General features: G+C 39.5%; 1 pseudogene; it reads right to left on the bottom strand.

The window, feature by feature from the left end:
• Window positions 1-15,562: 15,562 nt before the first annotated feature.
• LOC136167721 (large ribosomal subunit protein eL21-like) lies at window positions 15,563-16,065 on the bottom strand (annotated as a pseudogene).
• Between the last annotated feature and the right edge of the window lie 2,347 nt (window positions 16,066-18,412).

Raw genomic sequence — 18,412 nt, forward strand, 5'->3', positions numbered from 1 at the left:
CAAAAAATCATCTGCATGTGGAACAATTCCCATAGAACAACTTCTGAACACTGGCAGAGGACCCCAGACCTCTAGAAAGTCAAACCAATCTCCTTGGAATGAGGTGGGGCAAAAGACAAATCAACAAGGGAGACAGAGGTTTGTGGGGCAGGGACCTGTGCCCCAGGGAGGGAGCCCTGAAGGTGGAAAGGTTCCCACACACTAGGAACCCCTCACAGGCGGGGCAGGGGGAGCTCCGGAACCTCAGAGGGAAGTGCAGCCAGACAGGCGCTCTGCAGGAAAATGGAGAAAAGCCACCACAGAGATGGTGCGAAGGGCGCTTGCCAGCCAAGCAGTGGCTCAAACACTCACGTCCGCCCACAGCGAGGGGGCTGGGTGGGAGGAGAGGACCAGGGTGTGCTGCCAGGAAGGTCCTCTGAGGTGGCTCATACGACACAAAACAAGGAGCCCGCCCTAGAGCATGCTGAGGCAGGGCAAGCCTTCTTCAGTCTAGAGCCCCAGAGACAGAGAAGCAGGCAGGAGGACCAGAGGCCAAAGGCAGGAGCCACTATGGTCTCCACCCAGACACCTCAACCGCCGCCAAGCTGTGAGCGGCCGGGGGCTTCCTGGCAGCCCGAGCGGCTCAGCTCTGCCAAGGGTGTCACAATCCAGGATCAACTCCCCGGGAGAAGCGCGCAGCCCGCCTCAGACTGTGGGACTCCTGCTGGGCCCAGCCACAGCGAGCACTCCGCACACACCCCAGCAGCATCTGCAGTGACCCTCCCTCTTCTCAGCACAGCTCAGCAAGCGAACCCCAGGAAGTGGCTACCTTCACCACCCCCTTGTGACTGGGGCAGAGAACAGACCCTGCAGAGAGAGACACACAGAAGTGGGCCCCAAACCAAAGGGGAACACCAGGGGCTGTGTGAGCAAAGGAGAGAAGGGGAAACTGCCAGAGATGTGCCATGCCTGAGATGTCCAGAGGTTGGAAGTAAAAGTGAAAGTGTTAGTCGCTCAGTCATGCCCGACCCCCATGGACTGCAGCCTGCTAGGCTACTCTGTCCATGGGATCTTCCAGGCAAGGATACTGGAGTGGATAGTCATTTCCTTCTTCAGAGTATCTTCCCAACCCAGGGATCGAACCTGGATCTCCTGCACTGCAGGCAGATTCTTTACCAACTTAGCTACCAGGGAAGACTCCTCCAGCAGTTTAAATTCCCATAATGAGCCTGAGACTGTGGGCATTAGAGGCAACTGTAGATTTTGAGAGTAAGCTGGAGCAAGTAAAGGTCTGAGTCTGAGCTGACCATATACTGAACCCAACAGGTCCAGAGATCTTCCTTGATACACTGAAGGACTTTCTGATTGGGCAAATCAACTGGACCAGGAAAACAGACGGAATACTTGAACATTCCTCTCGCTACCATTCTCTAAATATTCTCCCTTCCCCCTTTTTTCTCATATTGTCCTAATATGATTCTTTATTACTCCTTTTTTATTTTTATAACCTACTTTTTCCTTTTAAAAAAACTTATTTTTAAATATATTTCATGTTTTAGATTTTTTGTTTTTGCTTTTGTATTTCTGAGAGTCTAATTTTTTCCATGTTTTTAATTTTTAATTCTTTTTGATCTTTTGGTTTTGGTTCTGTATCTTTGAGAGTCTTAATATATTTAGTATCCATTTTCACTAGGGGTTTGATTATTGGCTTGATTACTATCTTCTCTTTTGACTCCTTTTTTTATCCTTTTTCTCCTCCTTCCCTCTTCTTCTCTCTATATAAGTGTGTGAATCTCTTTGGGTGTCCTTGGCTGTTGGGAGTTGTTTCACCATTAGTGTAAGGCTTTTGTCTTCTCTGGAGAGTGGCCTATGAAGTCTTACTACTGTAAGGGGTCAGGCCTGAATCCCAGAGGCAGGAGACTCTACTCCAGGACTCTGGACCACCAGAGAGCTCCTGAGCCCATGAAGCACATTAATAGGCAAGAGCCCTCCCAAAGGCCTCCATGACAACACTTAGACCCAGCCCCACGCAAACTCCAGCGAGCTTCAGTGCTAAATGCCACACACCAAACCTTCAGCAAAACAGGAGCACAACACTGCACATTAGCAGACAGGCTGCCCCAGGCCATAACAAACCCACAGACCATACAAACGCCACTACTGGACATGGCACTGCTCTAGAAAGAGAAGATCCGGCTCTATCTACCAGGACACAGGTCTCCCCAGCCAGGAAATCTTCACAAGGCGCTGGTCCAACCCTTCCCATGGGGGAAAGACTCCACAGCTAAGAGGGACTGTGACCTTCCAGCCTGCAGAAGAGAGATTCCAAACACAGTAAACTAAGAAAAACGAAAAGACAGAGAAATATGCAGCAGATGAAGGGACATGGTAAATGTTCCCTAAGGTCCATAAGACCAAACAAATGAAGAGGAAATAGGCAGTCTGTCTGAAAAAGAATGGCAGAGTAATGACAGTAAAGATGATCCAAAATCTTGAAAATAAAATGGAGGCAGGGATAAATAGACTAGAGGTTCGGATCAAGGAGATTCAAAAAGTGTTTAACACTGACCTAGAAGAATTAAGGAATAAACAACTAACAATGAACAATGAAACAACTAAGATTAAAAATACCCCAGAGGGAATCAACAGTAGAGTAACTGAGGGAGAAGAATGGATAAGTGAGCTGGGAGACAGAACAGTAGAAATAACTGAAACAGAACACATACATACAGAAAAAGAATAAAAAGTAATGAGGACAGTCTCAGAGACCTCTGGGACAATATTAAGTGCTGCAACATTCAAATCATAGGGGTCTTAGAAGAAGACAAAATGAAAGGGCATGAGAAAATATTTGAGGAGATTATACTAGAAAACTTCCCTAAAATAGGAAAGGAAATAGTCACTCAAGTCCAGGAATCCCAGAGAATCCCATACAATATAAACCCAAGGAGAAATATGCCCAAACACATATTAATCAAACTAACAAAAATTAAACACAAAGAACATACATGAAAAGCAGCAAGGGAAAAGCAACAAACAACATACAAGGGGATTCCCATATGGCTAACAGCTGATCTTTCAATAGACACTCTGCAGGCCAGAAGGGAATGGCAGATATACTTAAAGTAATGAAAGAGAAAAACCTGTGACCAAGATTACTCCATCCAGCAAGGACCTCATTCAGATTCAAAGGAGAAATCAAAAACTTTACAGAAAAGCAAAAGTTAAGAAAATTCAGCATAACCAAACCAGCTCTTCAACAAATGCTAAAGGAACTTCTCTAGATAGGAAGCAGAAAAAGAAAACTCCTGAAAAAACAAACCCAAAACAATAAAGTAAATGGTAACTGTATCATACTTATCAATAATTACCTTAAGTGTAAATGGGCTAAATGCCCCAAAAGGCACAGACTGGCTGAATGGGTACAAAAGGCAGATTGGTTGAATGAGTACAAAAACAAGACCCCTACATATTCTGTCTACAAGAGACCCACCTCAGACCTAGGGACACAAACAGACTGAAAGTGAGCAGCTAGAAAAAGATATTCCATGCAAAAAGAAATCAAAAGAAAGCAGCAGTAGCAATACTCATATCAGATAAAATACTCTTTAAAGAATGTCACAAGAAACAAGGAAAGGCACTACACACAATGATCAAGGGATCAATCCAAGAAGAGGATATAACAATTATGAGTATATGCAGCATAGATAGGAACACCTCAATACATAAGGTAGATGCTAACAACAAATAGACAGTAACACTATAATATTCGGTGAATTTAATACCCTACTCACATCAATGGATCGACTATCCAGATAGGAAATGAAAAAGGAAACACAAGCTTTAAATGATTCATTGAACCAGTTGAACCTAATTGATATCTATTAATACAGGGCATTTCATCCAAAACCAATACATTTCACTTTTTTCTCAAGTGCACATAGAACATTCTCAGGACAGATCACATCTTGGGCCATAAATCAAGCCCTGATAAATTTTTAAAAATTGAAATCATTTCAAGCATCTTTGCTGACCACAACACTGTAAGATTAGATATCAACCTCAGGGGGGAAAAAAAAAAAAACTATAAAAAGACAGAAACACATGGAGGCTAAGCAATACACTTCTGCATAACCAAAAGATCACTGAAGAAATCAAAAACGAAATAAAAATAAGGCTAGAAAGAAATGATAGTGAAAACACGACAACCCCAAACCTATGGGATTCAGTAAAATCAGTACTAAGAGGGAAGGTCATTGCAATACAAGCCTATCTCAAGAAACAAGAAAGACATCAAATAAGCAACCTTACCTTACACCTAAACAACTAAAAAAAGAAGAATTTAAAAAATTCCAAAGTTAGTAGAAGGAAAGAAAGCATAATGATCAGAGCAGAAATAAATGAAAACAAAAAACAAAAAACCCGAAGGGGACTGTAGCAAACATCAGTAAAACTAAAAGCTGATTCTTCGAGAAGATAAACAAAATTGACAAACCACTAGCGAGACTCATCAAGTAAAAAAGAAGGGAGAGAGGTGGGGGGGTTTGTTCAAGTGGGAGGGGACATGGATAAACCTATGACTGATTCATGTTGATGTCTGGTAGAAACAAACACAATACCATAAAGCAATAATCCTTCAATTAAAAACAAATCAGTTTTCAAAAAGAAATAAAATACATCAAAATATTTTTTAAAAAGAAAAAAGGGAGAAGACTTAAATAAAAAAAAATAGAAATGAAAAAGGAGACGCTGAAACAGACAACACAAAGGATCATAAGAGACTACTGTGAGCAACTATATATGCTAATAAAATGGACAGTCTGGAAGAAATGGACAAATTCTTAGCAAAGTACAACCTGCCCAAACTGAATCAGAAATAGAAAATATGAAGAGACCAATCATAAACACAGAAACTGAAACTATAATAAAAATTCTTTCTACAAACAAAAGTTCAGGTCCAGATGGTTTCACAGGTGAATTCTACCAAAAGTTTAGAGAAGACTTAACAATTACTGTGCTCAAACTCTTCCACAAAATTGCAGGGGAAAGAAAATTCCCAAACTCATTCTATGAGGCCACCCTGATACCAAACCAAAGATGCCACAGAAAAAGAAAATTACAGGCCAATATCACTGATGAAAACAGATGCATGAATCCTCAACAAAATTCTAGCAAACAGAATCCAACAACAAATTAAAGAGATCATACATCATGATCAAGTGGGCTTTATCCCAAAGGATGCAAGGATTCTTCAATATAATCAAGTCAATGTGATACACTATATGAACAAGTTGAAAGATGAAAACCATAACCATATGATAATCTCAATAGAGGCAGACAAAGCTTTTGACAAAGTTCAATACCCATTTACGACAAAAACTTCCAGAAAGTAGGCACAGGAGGAACATACCTCAACACAATAAAGGCCCTATATGACAAACCCACAGCAAATATTATTCTCAATGATGAAAAAAACTAAAAGCATTTCCTCTAAAATCGGAAACAAGACAAGGATGCCTACTTTCATCACTATTATTCCACATAGTTTTAGAACTCCTGGTCACAGAAATCAGAGAAGAAAAAGAAATAAAAGGATTCCAGATTGGAAAAGAAGAAGTAAAACTCCCATTGTTTGCAGATGTCATGGTTCTTTACATAGAAAACCCTAAAGATGCCACCAGAAAATTTCTAGCACTAATCAGTATAGTGCTACTGATTATAATATAGTAAAGTCACAGGATACAAAACTAACACACAGAAATTCCTTGCACTCTTATACACTAACAGTGAAAAATCAGAAAGAGAAATTAAGAAAATAATCCCATTCACCATTGCAACAAAAAGAATAAAACACTTAGGAATCAATTTACATAAAGAGACAAAAGACCTATATGCAGAAAACTGTAAGTCACTGATGAAAGAAAGAACACAAACAGATAGAGAGATATACCATGTTCTTGGATTGGAATAATCAATAATGTGAAAATGACTGTATTACCCAAAGCAATCTACAGATTCAGTGCAATCCCTATCAAACTATCAGTGATATTTTTTCACAGAACTGAACAAATAATTTCACAATGTGTATGGAAATACAAAAGACCCCAAATAGTCAAAGCAATCTTGAGAAAGAAGAATGGAGCTGGAGGAATCAACCTTCCTAACTTTAGACTAAACCACAAAGCTACAATCCTCAAGACAGCATAGTACTCGCAAGACAGAAACAACATAGAAAGCCCGGAGATAAACTGACATACCTATGGGCACCTTGTCTTTGACAAAGGAGGCAAAAATATACAATGGAGAAAAGGCAGTCTCTTCAATAAGTAGTGATGGGAAAATTGGGCGGCTATGCAGAAAAGAATGAAATTAAAATACTTCCTAATACCATACACAAAAATAAAAACTCAAAATGGATTAGAAACCTTAATATAGGACCAGAAACTATAAAACTCTTAGAAGAAAACAAAGGCAGAACACTGTTTGACATAAATTACAGTGATAGAGCAAGATCCTCTATAACCCACATTCTACAGTAATGGAAATAAAAACAAAAATAAACAAGTGGGACCTAATAAAACTTTAAAGCTTTTGCACAGTGAAGAAAACTATAAGCATGGTGAAAAGACAGTTCTCAGAATGGGAGAAAATAATAGCAAATAAAACAATTGACAAAATTAATCTCCAACATATACAAGCACCTCATGTAGAAAAACAAACAAACAACCCAATCAAAAAGTGTGCCTAAGACCTAAACAGACATTTCTTCAAAGAAGACATATAGATGGATAATAAATACAGGGAAAGATGCTCAATGACACTCATTATCAGAGAAATGCAAATTAAAATACAATAAGGTATTACGTCACACTGGTCAGAATGGCCATCATCAAAAAGCCTACAAATAATTAATGCTTGAGAGGGTGTGGAGAAAAGGGAACCTTCTTGCACTTTTGGTGGGAATGCAAATTGATACAGCCACTATGGAGAACAGTATGGAGGTTCCTATAAAAACTAGGAATAAAACCAACATATGACCCAGCAATCCCACTACTGGGCATATTCCCTCAAGAAACCATAAGTGAAAAAGACATGTACCCCAATGTTCATGGTAACACTATTTACAATAGCTAGGACATGGAAGCAACCTAGATGTTCATCAACAGATGAATGGATAAAGTTGTGCATATATACAATGGAATATTACTCAGCTATTAAAAGGAATTCATTTGAGTCAGCTCTAATGAGGTGGATGAACCTAGAGCCTATTATAGACAATGAAGTAAGTCAGAAAGAGAAGACAAAATATCATATGTTAATGCATATATACGGAATCTAGAGAGATGGTACTAATGACCCTACTTGCAGGACAGCAAAGGAGATGCTGACAGAGAGAACAGACTTTTGGTCACAGTTGGGGAGGGAGAGGGTGGGATGAGTTGAGAGAGTAGTATTGAAACACATTACCATATATGAAATAGACAGCCAGTTGGAATTACTTTATGATGCAGGGAAACTAAAGCCAATATTCTGTGACAACCTAGAGGGGTGGGATGGGGAGAAAGGTGGGAGGGAGGTTTGAAAGAGAGGGAACATGTGTATGCCTGGGGCTGATTCATGGTGATGTATGGTAGAAACCATCACAATATTATAAAGTAATTCTCCTCCAATTAAAACTACAATTCAAATTAAAAAAATAAAAGAACACATCCATACCCATTTACTTAAGTATTCTCAAAATCTATATTACTTATATGTATTAATATCTATGGGCTTCCCAGGTGGCTCAGTGGAGGAGGGAATGGCAACCCATCCAAGTATTCTTGCCTGAAAAATCCCATTGACAGAAGATTCTGGCAGGCTACTGTCCACAGAGTCACAGAGGGTTAGATATAACTGAGCACATTTATAATATTTATAGATGATCTACTTTTATGCTACATCACAGCTAAAAAGTTGTGACTGAGGTCCTATGGCCCACAAACTTGAAAATACTTACTATCTGCCTATTTAGAGAAAAAGTTTGCCAACACTTGGCCTAAATAAATGAGACTGGGCCCTGTAATTTCAGAGGAAGAATCAGGACTTACACAAAGATGAGAAGCTGTTTTGAGAAAACAGATCTTAAGACACTTTCAGAACAACAACAAAAGCAGATAAAACACCTTGGGTTGATCTAAGTAAGAATTCCTGGGATTTCAAGGAATGAGGCAGACTACTGTACCAGTAGAAGATTAGCACTGTATCTTCCCTAGATGCTAATTAAAATGAAAGTTCCCATGAATTGTTGTTCAGTCACTCAGTTGTGTCCTACTTTTTGGCGACCCCATGGACTGCATCATGCCAGGGTTCCCTGTCTTCTACTATCTCTTGGAGTTTGCTCAAACTCATGTCCATTGAGTCAGTGATGCCATCCAACCATCTCATCCTCTGTCTCCCCCTTCTCCTCCTGCCTTCAGTCTTTCCCAGCATCAGGGTCTTTTCCAAAAAGTCCAATGGATAGAGATGTTTAAGGGGAGCCAAGCCAACTCTGGATGGGTACCAGTGGTCTCTCTGCCTATAAGTTCATTATGTAAGCATCTGAGTTTCATAGCATGAACGAACTGAGTGACAACCAGAAGCAGAAGCATGAAGCAATCTCCATAGAGTGTCCTGTCCAAAAATTCACCTTTTCTCTTCTGAAGCACAAAGGCCTTAGGTTTCAAAGATAGCTGCAAGTCACCGTATTTCTGAAGTTTTTTTTTTTTTTTTAAGTTTATAATGCCCAGACAAGAAAAAAATAAAAGACTGCAAGAGCAAATAAGGGCATGTGTAAACTACAAAGATAGCAGATGTCTTAAAAAGATAAATGATATTATAGGGGGGAATTGATGAGGTAATTCTCAAAATGCAAGGCCTTAATTACTTACTCCTATTCTGGGTATCCAACCCAATCACTGCTGGAATCAGAAACAGAGAATTCCTCATGGCATATTTAGTATCATTATTAAGCAGCATATTTAACATGAACAAAACCATGTTGGTACTAAACTGTTCAAGGGTGGTACACTAAAATGAGAAGCCCCAACCAAGTCTCCTCCCAGGATGAGTACTGGATACTGTGCTGCAAAGCAAGTTCTTCTGAGGTTAGCATCATCTACTTCCGAGGTTACCACATCTGCCCTGTGTCTCATCATGCCTGAATTCTCTGATCATTTTTCTGTTTTGGAAACTCTGCAGAAAATATAATTTGTTTTGATCCCAGACTATCATGTAATTTTAGCAGAGGCCTGAATTAACAAATGGAAATGGAAACTTCAACACTGAAGTATTGTGACAAAATTTCATTATAAGAAGGTCACCTACGTGATCCAGGGAATGTGAATGATGTTTTGATGTTTATTCAAATAAAAATATAGAAACAGAAAACTTTGAAAGTCTTAGAACTCCTAGAGCTCTGGGATTATGTTCAAAGATGCTGAGGGACCCATCTGAAAAGAGTCAATAGGCTAAATACTTTTCAAATGCATCTGACTTGATTATTGACTGTACCACATGGCTTGCAGGATGTTAATTCCCTGACCAGGGATTGAACCGGCACCCTAAGCAGTGAAAGCACAGAATCCTAAGCACTGAAACACCAGGGAAGTCCCAAAATGCATTTGACTTTAAAACCTCGTATATGTGGAGCAAATCCATTAGAAACATATTTTGTAAAGTCTAGGATTTATGAAAGAGTTCAATTCTGTTATTGGTCTCTCCCCCATGTGGAGAGGAAAAAAAAAGCTAAGTGGAGAAGCATCCCAGCCTGGGGGAGCTGTTTTCTCAAGGTTCTGGGAGAAAGTCAGTTCCATACAAAGCTGAACCACCACCTTCACACAGCCCAAAACATTTTTAAGCTTGAAGTGTAGGAAAATACTTCACAGTCTGGGTCCTGAGGGGACAAAACCCAGGCGCCCACATCCTGTAGAAAGAAGAGTTCTTGTGGTGCTTCTGATGTGGCTGGTTCTCAGGAGACAGCCTGTTGTTGAAGAAACTTCGAGATGAATTGTGCAGTGTTCCTCAGTGTGAATAAACTCAAGTCCTTTCAGATTCTTCAGGGCTTTCTCAGGATCATGTCAATATATTTATAGAGCATTTTTTAAAAGATTTTTTGATGTGGACCACTTTTTAAAAAGTCTTTATTGAATTTGTTACAACTTTGCTTCTGTTTTATGTTTTGGTTTTTTGGCTTTGAGGCATGAGGGATCTTACCTCCCCAACCAGGGACTGAACCCACACTCCCTACACTGGAAGGCAAAGCCTTAACCACTGGATTACCCGGGAAGTCCCTGTAGAGCCTTTTTAAAGGTCTTCAGGCATTTTATCAATCAGGACAGAGAGAGAGAGAGAGAGAGAGAGAGAGAGAGAGAGAGAGAGAGAGAGAGAGAGAGAGAGAACGAGATTTTGTAAATGTAATACAGGCCACCATAATAAAATGCCACAGTCTGTGGGGTTTAAACAACAGGCGTTCATCGCCCCATGGTCTGGATGGAGCCTGGAAGCCCACGGCTACGGTGCTTGGCTTGGAGAGGGCTACCTTTCTGCTGTGTCTTCACGTGGTCTTTGCCCTGTGTGCCTGCTCTGCTGGCATCCCTTCCTGTCCTCATAGGCTTATGGCCTATTTCATGAGCTTATTTAGCCCTAAATCCTTCTTTAACATCTCTTCAAATACAGTCATCTTAGGGGTTAGGACTTCAACATACAAATTCTGGGAAGACAAAAGTTAGTCCATAACAAGGCTTATGATAGGGCACCCCGACAAATATTAAAGTATGAAAAAGAGTGAATTTTAAAAAGATCACTCAACATTAGCTTTAGGTAAATGTTATTCCACACATCTCTTCAACCATATGGATGAATCACTAGCTTGAGACTGAAAATGAAGTGAATAGATTCAAAGCTATGTCAGTGGATTCATAGTTTATAAATTTGCTTTTAATTAAATAATTCAAAATTTAAGTGGTGTGATATTTTACCTTGCAGTTGATTCTAAAATGAGTACATTGGTTACTATTTATTCTATAGATATTTAAATAACTACACAGTATACTTTTCATGTATAAATACTTTCACTAATTGCTAGGAACTGCTAAGAGTACTTGAGATCTAAGCTAGACTAAAAGAAAACGGGGGTTGGGGGAGGAAAATTTATTGTCTATGTCTAATCATTTAAGCCATTCAATAGATGCAAAAGAAAGAGTGAAAAATTATGAAGCACTCCTAGTTGCTTACAAGGGTCATTTCTGTCTGTTTTAATATGGTCTCTGCAACTTTATAACAGGGCTTTCCTAGTAGCTCAGCTGGTAAAGAATCCATCTGCAATGCAGGAGACCTGGGTTTGATCCCTGGGTTGGAAAGATCCCCTAGAGGACAGCATGGCAACCCACTCTAGTATTCGTGCCTGGAGAATCTCCATGGACAGAGGACCCTGGTGTGCTGCAGTCCATGGGATCGCAAAGAGTCAACCACAACAACTTATAGCCAGGGCTTCCCCGGTGTCTCAGTAGTAAAGAATCTGCCTGCAATGCAGAAGGCGCAGGAGATGTAGGTTCAGTCCCTGGGTCGGGAAGATACCCTGGAGGAATGCATGGCAACCCACTCCAGTATTCTTGCTGGGAAAATTCCATGGAGAAAGGAGCCTAGCGGGCTACAGTCTATGGGGTTGCAAAGAATCAGACATGACTGAACACACATTGCAAGTTTATAAGTTGATTTATTGTTTTGATTATTAAACCAAACAATATATCTGACAGCACCGAGTAGAGAACCATAATACCTATTTAGAGTAGATACTAAATATTTGGTTGACCAAAAAGTTCCTTCAGGTTTTTTCACCCATCTTATGGCAATCCACTCCAGTATTCTTGCCTGGGAAATCCCATGGACAGAGGGATTTCCTGGTGGGCTACAGTCTATGAGGTCACAAAAGGTTGGACACAAAGTAATGACTAAACAACAATAATTTGTTGAAGTAAATCCAAAATTTACTTAATAAGAGCCACAAGTATACTGAGTTTTTGAAAGATTACAGAGAAAAATGGCCACCTGTCTTCCCAGTTTGGCACATTGCATTGGAGTTTTATCAAATAACTGTCTCTCTTATACCCCAAGGCACTGGTCTAATGGAATGGGATTTTAAAAAGATGTGTTGTATAGTCATCCATAAATTAAATGATGCAATTATACTATACTTAATGTAGCAGAAAAAAAGTCTTAAATGCAGTAAAATTCATTTAAAACTTGGAATCAATACTTCTTAAACTCAATATACATTATTTCCTAAAATACTTCTTAAACTTTATAAAAAGATTATAAAAACAATTAAGGTTTTGGTGTCATTATTGTATTTTTACAACATATGCTTCTCTTTTTAGATTCCTTGCTATAAATGATGATGAGATTTAGGCTCCTATAATTCCTCTTCACAGCACTTAATTTTTGTTATGGGCATATGTCTGCACAGACTCGTGAGCTCTTGCAGTGAGAATTACATATGTATTTCATTCTGTGACCATAATTCCCACTGTTTCTTAGTTCCATTTCTCTGTGAATTTAATATTCACCAACAGTCTTTTTCCTCCATCTTCTGCATTTCCAAGTTCATTAAACTTCTTTTCTTAATGATTGGAAACTCACAAAATACTTTTATTCCATAATGAATTCATGAGTACTAGGTGGCTTAGCTCTTCCATGTTTTAAGAATGCATATGACCTTTGTTGCATACTGACATAATTATACATAGTATTCATGACTTGCATTTTTTTTCTCAGACTTTGCTTCTGTATTCTAGTTTTGAATGTTGATGTTGAAAAGTTTACAGCCAGAATAACATCTCCTCGCTTGCTGTCTGAATGCCTGAAGAATTTTTTTCCATAAATTTTCAAAGCTTACATGAGTCCAAGTGTCAATCATTCTGAATCTAGTTTTTCTTCTAAAACAAATTGGTTTTTCCCAACTTACAAATCAAGTTGTCCTCACTTTTCAAAGGATTTGTCTGAAGGCCTTTCTTTTTCAATTATTATGTTCCTAACCTTATCAGGAACATTCAGGGGTAGCAATTTTCATTGTGTTGAGTTAGTTTCTCCACCTTATACATTAGTTTCTTTCTAGAATTGGTTTAATCATTGCCATTTTTTGTTTAATTATCTCAAGACTTTTCCTATGTCAGCAATTCTAATGTTGATTGTGTCTCTTGTGTTTTCTCTTACATTCAATTAATTTATTGTCTATAGTGGAACCATTTTTCTTCTCAATGAATTACCCCAGTTCTGCAACCTTCATTTTTATTTCTTTCCCTGGTTTTGTCATCTAGCCTCTGTTGAATTCGTGTTATTATTCTAAACCATAAAAGCTTCATGGAAAGTTTACTTCTTTGGATTTTTTTTTCTTCTAGAATAATTTCTTATCCATTTATTCTTTTTTCTCTTTTTTCTTTCTTCCATATTTCTGCTAAATACTTATAAAGTTGCTATTAGGCCACTTTTCATCTTCCCATTTTAATGCAGGCTCTGCTCTCCATGTATTTTATTTTTTAGGGAATGTGTTTGAATTTTCTTGGACCTCATTTATTCTTTATCAAGACATGTTTATCTTCTCTGATCTATAGCTTGAATGTTGAGTTTTAGTTTGGGTTCATATTCTGAAGATATAGGAATAAAAGGAGAGGATCAGCTAGACCTAGTCTCCTTTAATGAAAAGTTACTAGTTCTCAATCTAATAATAATGGAGTGTAAAAGATCTCCTTGCCATGGTTAATAGTTATCTGAAGATTCAGATTATTCTGCAAACTGAGCATGAAATTCCAGAGGATGTACATCAGAGTTCTCCATGGTTATCTGTTTTCTAATTTCCTCCCACTTTTATCCAGTGAACTTTCCCACTTTCTTTGCATGCTGCATGTTATAATAGAATGACGGGCATGGCCTCATCTTCTCCCTTGACTTCCAATCTTGGGACATCAGTGCTACTGACAGGGTTTGTCTGGCCCTTAATATCATTCCCAGTGGAGTTTTACAAATGATGCTGAATCATTTCAGAATGTCTGTCTTTCCTTGCCAAGACTCTGATATTTATAAAATATCAAACCTGTGACCATGGTTGAATTTTTACCTTCCTTTCTTCTTTAAAAAATTAATTTTTAATTTCATTACATAGTTTTGGGTAAGGGGATTCTTGGATCTGACCTCAGTCTGCCATAATTATCTATAAGCCCTCATCCATTAGGTTTTGATTCCCCCAGGGCTGCTGAACAACAGGCTTTATTGTCTTCATCACAGCACCAGAGGTACTCAGCTTCCTCAGCTAACAATGAGACTTGTTTTTAAATTATCCGTCTATATGTGTGGGTGAAAACTAACTATAAAAACCAATGATTTGTTAACACTTGTTGTTGTAACTCCTGGCACAGGACTCTGGCACTCTAAGAGGACTGGGTTTGTTGTGAGAGTAACAAAAATGCTGGCGATTTCAGGGTAAGAGTTTCAGAGCGCTCCAGAGGCACTGGTGGTGAGCGCTGCCCTTTTCTACAGACAGGAAATCAGATGCACAACTGCAGTATCTTGCTCAAGGTCAAACAGCTATAGAGGAAGTGTCAGAGCGCCTGTTAGTACCATGACTATGTCTTTTAAATGTGCCTTAGGCGAGAAATATTAAACAACAGTCACCCTACTGACTTCCTGACGGTTCTGAACCTGAGGCATGCAGAGGCCCGTGGCTGACCCAGGCTCTGAATTTCCAAGAGTAATCAGTCTCCCATGGATGCACAGAGTTGTGGGCATTTTCCCCTACTCATGTTGGTTAATACATTTCCTTCTTTTACTGTGGAATTATACTGGCTTAGAAGCTGCCAAGTTTGTGTCTCTTAAAAAATTCAGCACACACTTTCAGTCATAAAAGCAGAAACCCAACTGCTTCCTGCCGTACTGAATTGTAAGAGCTGATTGAATCTACCCAAAGGAATCACTTTAAAAATTCAGCTTTACTGTTCAGAGATGGAGAAGGGCAAAGGAGGATATTGGGGTCCTCTAAGGTGGTAGGAAGACAAGAAGAAAAAGGAGCCTCTTCCCTCCTCATTCTGAGCTAGGAAACCCCAACAGGAAAGAACCAATGTCTCTAGATATTCCCCTAGTCCACTCTCTCCTTGGAGTCCTGACCCCTAATCAGCAGTTTATGAGAATGCTAGATTCTCCCTCATATCACAGCAAACTTTCTTTAATCGCATGAATCTTTTTGTTTTTTATTAATGAGACTTTAGGTCCCTTCACTGGTGTAAGTAGAAAAGGCACTTTTAAAAAGTGAATGAGGAACTTCCCTGGTAGTCCAGGGAATGGCTCAGACTCTACATTCACAATACAGGAGGCCTAGATTCCATCCTTGGTCAGGAAACTCAATACCACATGCCTTAACTAAGCATTGACATGCCTTAACTAAAGACTCCACATGTCACAACTGAAAAAAAAAAAGACCCTGCATGCTGCAATGAGGACCCAGTGCAGTCAAATAAATAATAAGTTAAAATAGATAATTTTTTTTTTTATAGTCCAGGTCTTTATTTTTACACCCTCAGGCCATGAATTCATAGGGAATGGGTTCCAACAGTTCAGGTTCCTTTCCATTGGTCCTCATAAAGTGTGCTTCTCTGGGTGGAGCAGGCTGGCACTTTAGCTGAACCCAAGTCCCTTTCTCTTTGGCTTCCTTCTTTTTCTGATCATTTTCCTTCACACGTTTTAGGAAGATATCTCGGCTCTTAGAGTGCTTAATATGCTCAATGCACACATTAATTCTCTTGGCAAGAATCTTGCCCTTAACTTGTTTGTTTACAATGATGCCAACAGCATGCTGGGTAACATTGTAGACTCTCCCAGTTTTGCCATGGTAACATTTGTGGGGCATTCTTTTTGAACAGTACCCATTCCCTTGATATCTACACCATCACCCTTTTTGTAGATTCGCATGTATGTGGCCAAAGGAACAACTCCATGTTTTCTAAAAGGCCTAGAGAACATGTAGCGGGTGCCCCTCCTCTTTCCCTTTGTGTTGGTCATTTTGGCGAATTACTGGAAGATGGCGGTTCAGGTCGAAAAGCATAAATATTTTAAACAATAAAAGAAAGTATTCCTATGTAACTGTTATATGCTCTTTATAAATAAAATTAAATCTGAAAAAAAAAAAAAAAAAAAAGAATGGTGTAGTAGAAAGAATAATGTCCCCTCCAAAGATATCCATATCCTAATCTTCAGAATGGGTGGCTATTTTACCTATATGGCAAAAAGAACTTACCAGATGCTATTAAACTAAGGATCCTGAGATGGGGAGATGATTCATGTGGGTCCAGGGTAGACAAGGGTCACTAGAAAGGAAAGGGGACCGGGAGGATGAGAGTCATAGAAGGAACTGTGAGAAGCAGAGGTCAGAGGGGAGGTTTAAGGTGCTGCACTGACAGCCTCGAGAAGAGGAAGGGGCCATGAGCCGAGGGATACGGGCGGCCTCTAGATGCCAGAAAAGACGAAGAAACGTCCTCTCGGGCCTTCACAGAGAACACAGCCCAGCCAACAGGTCCAGAATCCTGACCTCCTGAGCTGTGAGATAATAAAATAGTGGTGTTTCAAGCAATTCCTTCTGTATTAATTTGTTAGAATAGCAGAAGAATGGAAGAACTCTCCGATATTATTAGCTCAGGGAGGCATGTGTGAAAGGAACACAAGTCAGTAGATTCAGTCTTGTCTCTGTGGTCTGTTTAAATTATTTCATGTTTCTGACCTCAGATGAAGACGCCATTGAATTGGTCACAATACTTTGGGTTGCAAGGCATAGAAATCTGATTTATTCTGGATTAGGCAGAAAGGGACTTTTTAGTCTTATCTAATTTAAACAGCAAAAGTAAGTATACTTCCAGGTACAGCTGGATTTGGGTAAACAAATATATTAAAGCTCTTTATTTATGACTTTCATGTTCCCCTGTTATGTCTTATCCTCAGGGGGTCCCCAAGTAGCCAATGCCACAGATGTTATTTACCATAAAGTCTGTTCTTTGGAATCATTTCTTTTTAGACCCTGCACATCAGGGATATCACGTGATATTTCCCTTTTTCTGTCTGACACTTTATCAGTCTCCAGGTTCATCCATGTTGTTGCAAATGGTATTACTTCTTAATGGCTGAGTAATCTTGCGTTGTTCATGTGTACCACATCTTCCTTGTCCATTCTTCTCTCAATGGACATTCAGGTTGCTTCCATGTCTTGGCTATTGTAAACAGTGCTGCAATGAACACTGGGGTGCATGCATCCTTTCAGGCCATGTTTTTTGAACTTATGGTTACCAGCGGGGAGTGATGTGGGGAAGGGATAGTTAGGGGGTTGAGACTGACAGGTACCACGCTGCTATGTTTAAAATGCAAAGCCAACAAAGACCTACTGTACAGCACAGGAACTCTGCTCAATGTTATGCGACAGCTTGGAATGGGGTGGGGGCAGTTTGGGGGAGAGTGGATACATGTGTATGTATGGCTGAGTCCCTTTGCTGTCCACTAGAAACTATTACAACATTGTTAATCAGCTTTATTCCAATATAAAAAAATATTTTCTTAAAAAAAAGTCTGTTCTTGCCCTCTTATATGTGACCGCAAAGATCCGGTATCTCTAAAAATACTTTGTGCAAAGAAATGACCACTTGAGTATTAGCAATTTTTACGAAAATGCCCAACTGGAAATGGTACTAGTTGCCATCTAAAGCATCGTGTAACACTACAATCTGGTTAGAACAGTGGAATCAAACCTATTGCAGCAAAAAGTCCTTGGGACACATTTACTACCATCAGGATTTTCAATTCTCGTGATAACTAGATTCATGGCCCTTTGAATTTGAAAATACTCCTTCCAGCCCTAGAAATTCAATTCCCTCTTTAGATGCAATTGCTGAGGGTCTTACCCTTCAGTTTAGTAACTGAAGGGCGTTGAAATCAAGTTAATTAGGTGATGGCATGCAGAGAACCAGAAGGATCTGTTTTGAATTTGTGACCCTGCCATTTCTGGAGGAAAAACTTGAACTCGATACAACTTCTGTCTCCAGTTTTTTGTGCCACTAATTTTGATGCCTACCATTTACAATAACTAGTGGGATTTTTAGAATTCTCATTTCAAAGAGAGCCATCTTCTAATTGGTCTTCCCCATGACACATACACCAAGGTACTTATGTGTCCTGCTCAGACTGGGGTCCCAGCTGCGTGTTGCTTTAAGGAAGTGTGGCAGAGGTAATATGTTTCCATTTGCTTCATTGCCACACAGAATAGTTTCTTTGAGGAAAGGAAAAATTGGCGGCTCTTCTGAAAAAATGTAGGTGGTACTGCTGTCCCTGTGTGGAAATGGATGCAGTGAGAGGCTGGGGAGGGTGCTCAGGAGAACTTCGGATCAAG

The sequence above is a fragment of the Muntiacus reevesi genome, chromosome 4 (assembly GCF_963930625.1).
Source record: "Muntiacus reevesi chromosome 4, mMunRee1.1, whole genome shotgun sequence".
NCBI lineage: Eukaryota > Metazoa > Chordata > Mammalia > Artiodactyla > Cervidae > Muntiacus > Muntiacus reevesi.